The sequence below is a fragment of the Jaculus jaculus genome, chromosome 17 (genome assembly GCF_020740685.1).
Source record: "Jaculus jaculus isolate mJacJac1 chromosome 17, mJacJac1.mat.Y.cur, whole genome shotgun sequence".
NCBI lineage: Eukaryota > Metazoa > Chordata > Mammalia > Rodentia > Dipodidae > Jaculus > Jaculus jaculus.
The window spans coordinates 59947781-59957909 of NC_059118.1; the positions used below are offsets into that span (position 1 = coordinate 59947781).

The window sequence follows — 10129 nt, forward strand, 5'->3', positions numbered from 1 at the left end:
CTCTCTGCCTTCTTCACTCAAATACATAAAAAATTAGATTAAAAATTGTTAAACCTAGAAAAAACACACCAAAATAAAATATGACAAATGAAAGATTCAAAGCAAACATAGATGGTAACAAAAAGTGAGGCTGGAGAGATTCCTCTCAAGTGAAGGTGCTTGCCTGCAAAGCCAAAGGACCCGTGTTTGACTCTCCAGATCCCTTGAAACACCAATGTGTGTCAAGTAAAAGGACACATGCCCACTAGGTGGTGCAAGCATGTGGAGTTTGCCTGCAGTGGCTGAGGCCCTGGTATGCCAATTTTCTCTCTCTCTCTGTCTCACTCCCTCTCTACAAATAAAAAGTAAGGAATGATGAAAAGAAAAAAGTAACCAAAAATCAAATTAAAAAGCCAGATTCAAGGTATGAATAATTAATGAAGAAAATAAAACAGAAACACCCAAAATCCAAAAACAAAACCCACAACCCAGCAATCAAACTCACAAGTTTCAATTCCAAATATTCACCAAGTGGAAGTCTCTCCAAAATCCGAGTCCGTGTGACTTCCAACTTTCTCTGCAACATAAGGAAAAAGAATCAGCCACAGGCAGTGGTTCATGTGATCACGTGACTGTGAGGCCTCACAGTGGGACCTGGTGAGGTGAGAGCCATCCACAGGCAGTCAGCGCTGAGCTCCGCCCCTGGTTTCTCTCTCACCCCAAGGACCTTGCTCACTTCAGAGAAAGAATCCCCAAGAGGAGGGAACCTGAGGGAGGAAGGACCGATGTTGGTTCATGCTTTGTGGGAGCAGAAAATGCATGGGGAGGAAGCAGCTGGCAAATGGGGTCAGGGGGCTTTGAGGGGAGGTGAGACTGCACCAGCACCCCGCACCCCTCTGCAAGCGCACGGTCCTGCTTGAGCTCACCTCCCTAGTGCTCCACAAGTTCCCCGGACCGCCTGGGAATCAAATATTCAAACACATGAGCCTGTGTTCAGAAACATTGAACAGCCAAACCATAGCAGACGCTGTCCACCTGAATATAAATAATAAAGCCACAGTGCCCATGACCCTGAGAGGCTCTGGGGCTTGATGCTCCGGGGGCCATGGCGGTGGACGTGTGCTAGCCAGACAGTGAATTACAGGTGCCGCCAGGGCCTCTCATGTGGACTCTAAATCCCTGTAGTAACGTAGCCTTTCAGGGCCCACCATATCTATACTCAAGGGTCTCAATTTCCAATTCTTTGAACTCAGATGGGTTGGTGTGAGTGAACGGTGTGTCCTCACTGACATTGTGATGCTGAATCAAAATTCTCTCCCCCCTCCACCGAGGACACCCTAGGGCAGTGATCACAGCCATGGGAGTGACAGGAAGAGAAAGTCCGATAACTTCTCTCTGAGACACATCTGATTGCTCTTCAGAAGCCCAGGATCTCAAAAGAGAGTGGACTGACATGAACAGGGTCAAACAGCTTTTAGCCCGAAGGGCTTCAGTCCTGAGCAGGACAACTCCCCAGGGAAAGCTGTCTGTCCTGGAGGCCGCAGAGAAGAGTGCAGAGCCCACTTCAACATGCAGGTCAGGAAAGGGTCTTTTCCTTTGACCACTGTTCACTGAACCCCGCAACAGAGCCTCGTGTGTTCTGCAGTAACTCTGCCTGTCTAACACGGGACACTGGCTTTCTCATCTGAATTCATCTCAGGGGAGGGCAGAGCAAGAAGCCGGAACACGCTCCTCCCAATAGGCAGGAGGAGCAGACAAGACAGAGGAAAGGGAAAGGAACACTTGAGCAACTGGAGCTCCAGCAAACCGGAGAGCTCAGAGGGAAGGGAGGACCTTTCTCAAAGAAAGAAGGGGGAGAAAGTGTCACAGAGCAGGTGAACATGATCAAAGGTCACTGAACTGAGTGTGGAGACAAAATGAATTTTCTTGTTTCTTTTTGGTTTTTCAATGTAGGATCTCACTCCAGCCCACTATTCTCTATGTAGTCTAGCTAATCTCACACTCACAACAGTCCTCCTATCTCTGCCTCTCAGTGCTGGGATTTAAGGTGTACACCAACATGCCAGACATGATAGAACATTTAAATACAAAAAAAAAAATAAAAAAAATATTGCAAAGAGAAATGAAAAGAAGTATAAAGAAATGGAGATAATAAAATGAAAAAAAAATAAAACCACAAACAATGTATAAATAAACAGACCTGAAAGGCAAAGTTGTATGCACTGGTTCACAACGTTAATCCCAGCCCTCAGGAGACTGAGGCAGGTTGCTGTGAGTTCAAGGCCAGCCTGGGGTACAGAGTGAGTTGCACATCAGCCTGGGCTTAACTAATATCCTGCCTACAAAACAAACCCATCAAATAAAATAAAAAAACAAAAACCAGGAAACCAAAACCCAAACCAGAAAAATAGGCAACAGGCTCATGATGTCAAAATTCCAGCCTGGTGAGTAGGCTCACCCGTGGGCAGGGCAAGGGCCACCTGACTTTGCATCTCCAGCACTCACATAAGCAGCCTGGCATGCCACACAGCTCTACAACCCTAGTCCTGTGGGGAGTGGACAGGAGATCATGGGAAAATCCCAAGCTGTGGAATCAATGAGACTATGTGTAAATGAAATAAATGAATGAACAATTTAGGGGTACACCCAATGTTCTACTCTGGGCTCTGCAATACACCTCATCACATACACACGCACACACACACACACACACTCATCACCAGTGTCTCACTCCAATGGATCAACAGGGAGAAAGAAGTCTCTCACTCTCGAAGTCTGAGTCCTTGTGCTCTCCTCCAACCAACCACTAAAGGACAAAAGTCAGCCTCAGCCAGGGGCTCATATAGGCACAGGCCTTGGATTCCTCACAATGGCACTGAGGTCATAGCCAGAAATGGTCCAATCACAACCAGGCACATCCCAGTGTCTAGTCTCACATTTTGACTCTAAAAACTAGGTGAGTTACTTTTCTCAACCATGTGAGCAACTGTCTGCCTCAAGCATGCAATGATAACAGCCCTTAGGAAGAAATTCAAATCCCATCAGTAGCCATGAGGCCTGTGAGGTCTGGCCTGTCCACATCTCCAGGTGCTCAAATTTCAGTGTCCTGGTGACTTTAGTCTCAGCCACAGCCTTGCCAGACAACCCCTCACACAGCGAGGTACACAAACCAGCTCCCAGGAACCTGCCTTCCCCTCTGTGGGGACGTGTCCCTGGCTGCTAGTTGCCCCACTTCCCTTTAGGCTTTGACCTTTAGAGATGGGAGATGAGAAGGGGGACTGCCGGCCAGGGGCGAAATCTGACCATCAGGCTGTGGGTGAGAGAAGGCTTGTGTTCATCACGCCTGCATGGAGAGCTTTTAGTTTTACTGTTATTTTATAAAATGTTAACCCCCAGATCCCTTCATCTCCCCTCTACATGCCTGTAGATGAATATGAACAAAATACAGTATAGGCCTCTATGGAATTATCATTATAAAATTCCTTACTCTATACAGTTAATGTATACTAATAAAAGTTTTAAAACTAGGAAAGGGGGCTGGAGGATGGCTGAACAGACAAGGAGCTTGCCTGCCAAGGCTAAAGATCCACATTCAATTTCCCAATACCCACGTACCCAGATATATAAGGTGGCACATGTGTCTGAAGTATGTTTGCAGTGATTCGAGGCCATGTTTCCACCTTCTCTATTTTTCTCTCTCTCTCTGCCTTCCTCACTCAAATACATAAAAAATTAAATTAAAAATATTAAAACGTAGAAAAATACACCAAAATAAAATATGACAAAGGAAAGTTTCCAAACTAACATAGATGGTAACAAAAAGTGGGGCTGGAGAGATTCCTCTGAAGTGAAGGTGCTTGCCTGCGAAGCCAAAGGAGCCACGTTTGACTCTCCAGATCCCATGAGACACAGGCGCATAAGGTGAGTCAAGCACAAGGGCACACATGCCCACTAGGTGGCGTAAGCATGTGGATTTTGACTGCAGTGGCTGAGGCCCTGATATGCCAATTCTCTCTCTCTCTCAATCTCTCTGTCTCACTCCCTCTCTACAAATAATAAATAAGGAATGAGAAAAAAAAGAAAAAATAAGAAAGTAACCAAAAATCAAAGTAAAAATTCAGAAAAGGGGAATGAATAAATATTAACAAAATAAAACAAAAACACCCAAAATGCAATAACAAAAGCCACAACCCAGCAATCAAACTCACAAGTTTCAATTCCAAATATTCACCAAGTGGAAGTCTCTCCAAAATCCGAGTCCTTATGCCTTCCAACTTTCTCTGCAACATAAGGAAAAAAAATCAGCCCAGACCGTGGTTCATGTCATCATGTGACGTTCACGCCTCACAGTGGGACCTGGTGAGGTGAGAGCAGTCCACAGGCAGTCAGAGCTGACCACCACCCCTGGCTTCTCTCTTACCCAAGGACTCTGCTCACCTCTGTGGCAGAATGCCTAAGAGGAGGGAACCTAAGGGAGGAAGGACCGATGTTGGTTCATGCTTTGAGGGAACAGAAAATGCATGAGCAGCGAAGCAGCCTGCCTCTCAGTGCTGGGATTTAAATTGTGTACCACCATGCCTGGCTTGATGAATTTTAATTTGTATAATTAATGTATACTAAGAAAAGTATTTAAATAAAGAGCATTTAAATTCCAAAAAATTTAAAAGTGACAAAGAAAATTGAAAAGAAGAATAAAGAAATGGGAAATAATAACAGGAAACAAATAAAACCCCAATCTATAAATAAATAGCCATGAAAGGCAAAGTTGTATGCACTGGTTCACAACGTTAATCCCAGCCCTCAGGAGACTGAGGCAGGTTGCTGTGAGTTCAAGGCCAGCCTTGGCTACAGAGTGAGTTGCACATCAGCCTGGGCTTAACTAACACGTGCGTAAAAGAGAAACCCACCAAATAAAACAAGGAAACCAAAACGGCAATCAGAACACTGGACAACAAACTCATGATGTCAAAAATCTGGGCTGGTGAGCAGGCTCACCTATGGGCAAGGGAGGGGTCTCCTGACTTTGGATCTCTAGCACTCACATAAGCAGCCTGGCATGCCACACAGCTCTACAACCCTAGTCCTGTGAGGAGTGGACAGGAGATCATGGGGAAAACCCAAGCTGTGGAATCAATGACAGTCTATGTGTCAAGGAAATAAATGAACAAGTTAGGGGGACACCTGATGTTCTACTCGGGATCTGCATAATACACCACACACACACACACACACACACACACACACACACACACACATACACATACACACTCATCACCAATGTCTCACTCCGATGGATCACCATGGAGAAAGAAGTCTCTCACCTCTCGAAGTCTGAGTCCTGCGCTCTCCTCCAACCAACCACTAAAGGACAAAAGTCAGCCTCAGCCAGGGGCTCATATAGGCACAGGCCTTGGATTCCTCACAATGGCACTGAGGTCATAGCCAGAAATGGTCCAATCACAACCAGGCACATCCCAGTGTCTGGTCTCACATTTTGACTCTAAGAACTAGGTTAGTTACTTTTCTCAACCATGTGGGCAACTGTCTGCTTCAAGCACATAATGATAAAAGCCCTTAGGAAGAAAAAATCTAATCCCATCAGTAGCCATGAGGCCTGTGCAGTCTGGCCTGTCCACATCTCCAGGTGCTCAAATTTCAGTGTCCTGGTGCCTTCAGTCTCAGCCACAGCCTTGCCAGACTACCCCTCACACAGCGAGGTACACAAACCAGCTCCCAGAAAACTGCCACCCCCTCTGTGGGGACATGTCCCTGGCTGCTCGTTTTCCCACTTCCCTTTATTCTCGACCCTTAGTGATGGGAGGAGTGGAAGGCGACTGCAGGCCAGGGGAGACATCTGACCATGAGTCTATGGTGAGAGAAGGCTTGTGTTTTTCATGGCTACACGGAGAGCTTCTAGTTTTAACTGTTCCTTTATAAAAGGTTAACCTCCACATCCCTTCATCCCACCTCTGCACTCCTGCTCTTCTCCCCATCAGGCCTCCTCCAGGGGTTCTTGGTGGTCACTGTGGGGTCATGATGGTGTCTACGTGGGGTCCTGAGCCTCAGGGTATTTCTACTCCCTTTGGCCTCTTATAATCCATCCACCCCTCTTCTGCAATGTTCCCTAAGCCATAGTGGGCCTTTTAGCAGTCTGATTTAATGTTGAGTTTTCTGTGGCTTGTGGGTTTCTGCTTTGATGGTTTTGTTTTCTTCTTCTTTATTAAGAATTATTGACAACTTCCCTTATTATAGACAACAAGCCATGATAGTTCACCGCCCCCCTCCACTTTCCCCTTCACAACTCCATTCTCCACCATATCCCTCCCCCTCTCAATCAGTCTTGCTTTTATTTTGATGTCATCATCTTCTCCTCCTATTATGATGGTCTTGTGGAGGTAGTTCCGGACAGTGCGAGGTCATGGATATCCCGGATATCTTTTGTCTGGAACATTGTAAGGAGTCCTGTCCTTCTTTGGCTCTTACAGTCTTTCTACTGCTTCTTCTGAGATGGACGCCGAACCTTGGAAGACATGATAAGGATGTTTCAGTGATGAACACTCCTCTGTCCCTTCTCAACACTATGTGCCTCTTGAGTCAGCCTAGAGGTCACCACCATCTGAACAGAGACGCTTCTCTATCCAAAAGTGAGAGTAGCATTGATATCTGGGTATGAACATTAAGAGAAGTGCTTACCAGGTAGTTTGGTGAGCATAATATATGCATTTAGCCAGATACCAGCAGGTGTTACACCTCTAGGGCTCATGACTTCCACAGTCATAGGTTTTTAGTATCAAGCATGTATTCCCTCCCATGGAGTAGGCCTCCAGTTCAACTAGTGAGTGTATGGTTTCCTCAACAACAGACATGCCACTATTGCACCCATTGGTTCATTTGGTCTGGCTGGCCAAACTTAAGGCTTGCAGTGTCCACTGTCGTTTATCTCCACTGATGAATTCTCTCTCTCCCATGGAGCTACATGCAGTGTAGCTTTTTCCAACTTTCTGTCTGCTGGTCATAGGGAGGAGCTGTTCAGCTCAGTGCCAGCAAGATTTCTCAGTGACTTTGCAGCTCAAGCACATGGAGTCTGCAACAATATTTGATGGGTTGTGATGGGCCATGTTGTCTGTTTCCATCTCCCTGGTGCTGGTTGTCGAGCCAGACACGAGAGCCACATTTGTTTCCTCTGCAGGGTCTCCAGGGCCCCCAGTGGTGTGTTAGATGTGGGATGTCTTGTGGTGGGCAGTCAGCTATCTTTTCTTGTTCTGTTGGTGGATCTTGTATCTCCTCAGAATTCTCTGCCATCTGTAATATAGACCAGATTTCCTGCACAAGCGTGAGAGCAGCTAGTGTTAAAGGGAACATGCACCGTTATTTCAGAGCCTTGTTGGTGTTGTGTTCACTCTTGTTATCAGGGAGCCGTGGTAGCGTTACTCTCAAGTCTCTTTACTCTGGAGCTGCTCTTGAACTCACAGTGCTCCTCCTGCCTCTGCCTCCAGAGTGCTGGAATTGAAGGCTGTGCCACCATGCCCAGCCACTTATAATTCTCAAGTGAATGAATGCATTCTATCAGTAATGATTTGAGTACAGAATAGAATAAAACCTCCAGTACGTACCAATAACAATTGTTTGAAGAGAGGGAAGGGTTAGTAGCATGAGGGAAGAGAGAATGAGTGGGCATGCGAGGGCCTCTAAGCGCTGCAGGCACGTTCAAGGTGCATCTTTGGGCATTGGCAGTGAGTGCAGGGCCTGCCATGGCAATTGAAACAAAAAGAAAAAGTAAATGTACCAAGACCTCAGGCTAGAGTTTCTTTTCAAAGCCCTAATACCAAAGAAGTTGCTAATGAGAAAACCCCAAGCAAAAAGAAGGGACGTGAGTTCTAACATGACATTTTATATCTAGGGCCCATATAAAAGCCTTAAAAACATGAGAAATCATGAGAAATGTTTAGGCACAGAAAGAAATGTTGGTAGTTGTAAGTTTTGGAGTCAACAGTCTAGATATAAATTCAACCTTCATGTTAAATCAAAGTCCATCACACAAAGATGGTCACTCTGCAATTTAAAAAGAAAAATTAAAAAAAAAAAAAAGAGGTTCTGGAGTTGCTTTCCTCAGCAGTGAGCGGATATGTGCGGTTTTTGTGACAGGTTCTGCCATGGAGTACCACGGCCAGGGCCAGAAGGTGCAGAAGGTGATGGTGCAGCCCATCAACTTGATCTTCAGATACTTGCAAAATATATTTAAAAGGTGAATATCTGAGCTCGAGGCATGCATAGAATTGTCTTGCAAGCACTCAATTATTAATTTCACAGTATTAGCTGTGGACGTTATCGTGGCATTTGAGTCTTACTACTTTTGTTGGTGTTGATAATAGAACACTGGAGATTACACCGAAACATTGCAATATAAAAGCCAGTCACTTTAAGCCAGGTCAGAAGATGTGTTTGGTTGATTTGGGGAATTTGAAGAAAAACTACTACAAAGCAAGGAGATCTCAGATTCAGGTGTGGCTCTATGAGCAAGGGAATATGCAGATAGAGGGTTGTATTATTGGTTTTGATGAGTACACGAACCTCGTGTTAGATGATGCAGAAGAAATTCATTCTAAAACAAAGTCATGAAACAACTGGGTCGGATCATGTCGAAAGGAGATAATATTACCCTGCTACAAAGTGTTTCCAAGTAGAAATGAGAAGTGAGAAAATGAGAACACAAGATTGTTTGGGGGTGTCTTCTATTGATAGTGTAATTCTGAAACATTTGTTCATAGTGTTTAGATGGCCCTTATGTTGTTACTGTGTGACAATAAATGTGAGTTTGTTTTATTAAAAATTTTAAAAAAATGCCTGGGACAAGAAGTATTCTAGACTTCACAGTGGTTTTCTTTTTTGTTTTGTTTTGTTTTTGTTTTCCAAGGTAGAGTCTCACTCTAGCTCAGGCTGACCTGGAATTCACTGTGTAGTCTCAGGGTGGCCTGGAACTCTTGGCGATCCTCCCACCTCTGCCTCCCGAGTGCTGGGATTAAAGGCATGTGTCTCCACGCCTGGCTAGACTTCACAGTGATTGATTGATTGATTTTTCAAGGTAGGTTCTTTCTCTAGACCAGGCTACCTGGAACTCACAGCAATCCTCCTACCTCAGTTGGGGATTAAAGACATGCACCACCATGCCTAAACCAATAGCTTTAGTCTGTTTAGCTTGTTTTGTTAATTTTGTAATATTTGCATATGCATGAGGAGATATTTGGGGATGGGACACAAGACTAGACATGAAATTCATTTACTTCATACACACGGAGCCTGCAGAAAAATTTGTACTACTTAAGTATATCTTTGTTTATAATATAGATAGATAGATAGATATGGATATACTTTTTATACTATATATTTGTTTTTAAAAATATTTTTATTTATTTGCAAGCAGAGACAGATAGGGGAAAGATAGAAAGAATGGGCACTGCAGAGCCTCCAGCTGCCGTAAATGATATTTATTTGCATGAATTTGGATTCATGTGGGCACTGGGAAACTGAACCTGGGTGATTAGGCTTTACAGACAAGTTCCTTAACTGCTAAGCCATCTCTCTAGCCCATATTTTTGTTTTTTTTAATTTTTATTTATTTGCAAGGAGAGAGAGAGAAAATGAGTGCTCTGGGGCCTCCAGCTACTGCGAATGAACTCCAGACACATGGACTACCTTGTTCATCTGGCTTTACATGGGGACTGGGGAATTGAAACCAGGCCATAAGGCTTTGCAGGAAAGTGCCTTAACTGCTGAATCTCTCAACAGCCCTGTCTTTTTTTTTAAAAAAAAAAAATTATTTATGTATTTGCAAGCAGAGAGATACGGAAGAGAGAGAGACTGAGAGAATGGGCACACCAGGGCCTCTAGCCACTGCAAACAAACTCCAGACCCATGTGCCCCTTGTCCATATCTGGCTTACATGAGTCCTGGGAATTGAACCTGAGTCCTGAGGCTTCACAGGCAAATTCCTTAACTACCAAGCCATATCTCCAGCCCCTATCTTTGGTTTTAGAGGCAGAGTTTCACTGTAGCCCAAGCAGATCTGGAATTCTCTCTATAGCCAGGCTGGCCTTGAATACAAGGTGATTCTTGAAGGCAAGGTGATACCTCAGCCTCCCGAATGCTGGGA

The 10129-nt window shown here is 44.7% G+C and overlaps 1 pseudogene; it reads left to right on the forward strand.

The window, feature by feature from the left end:
• The first annotated feature begins 8132 nt into the window (after window positions 1–8132).
• LOC123455616 lies at window positions 8133–8679 on the forward strand (annotated as a pseudogene).
• The last annotated feature ends 1450 nt before the right edge of the window (window positions 8680–10129 follow it).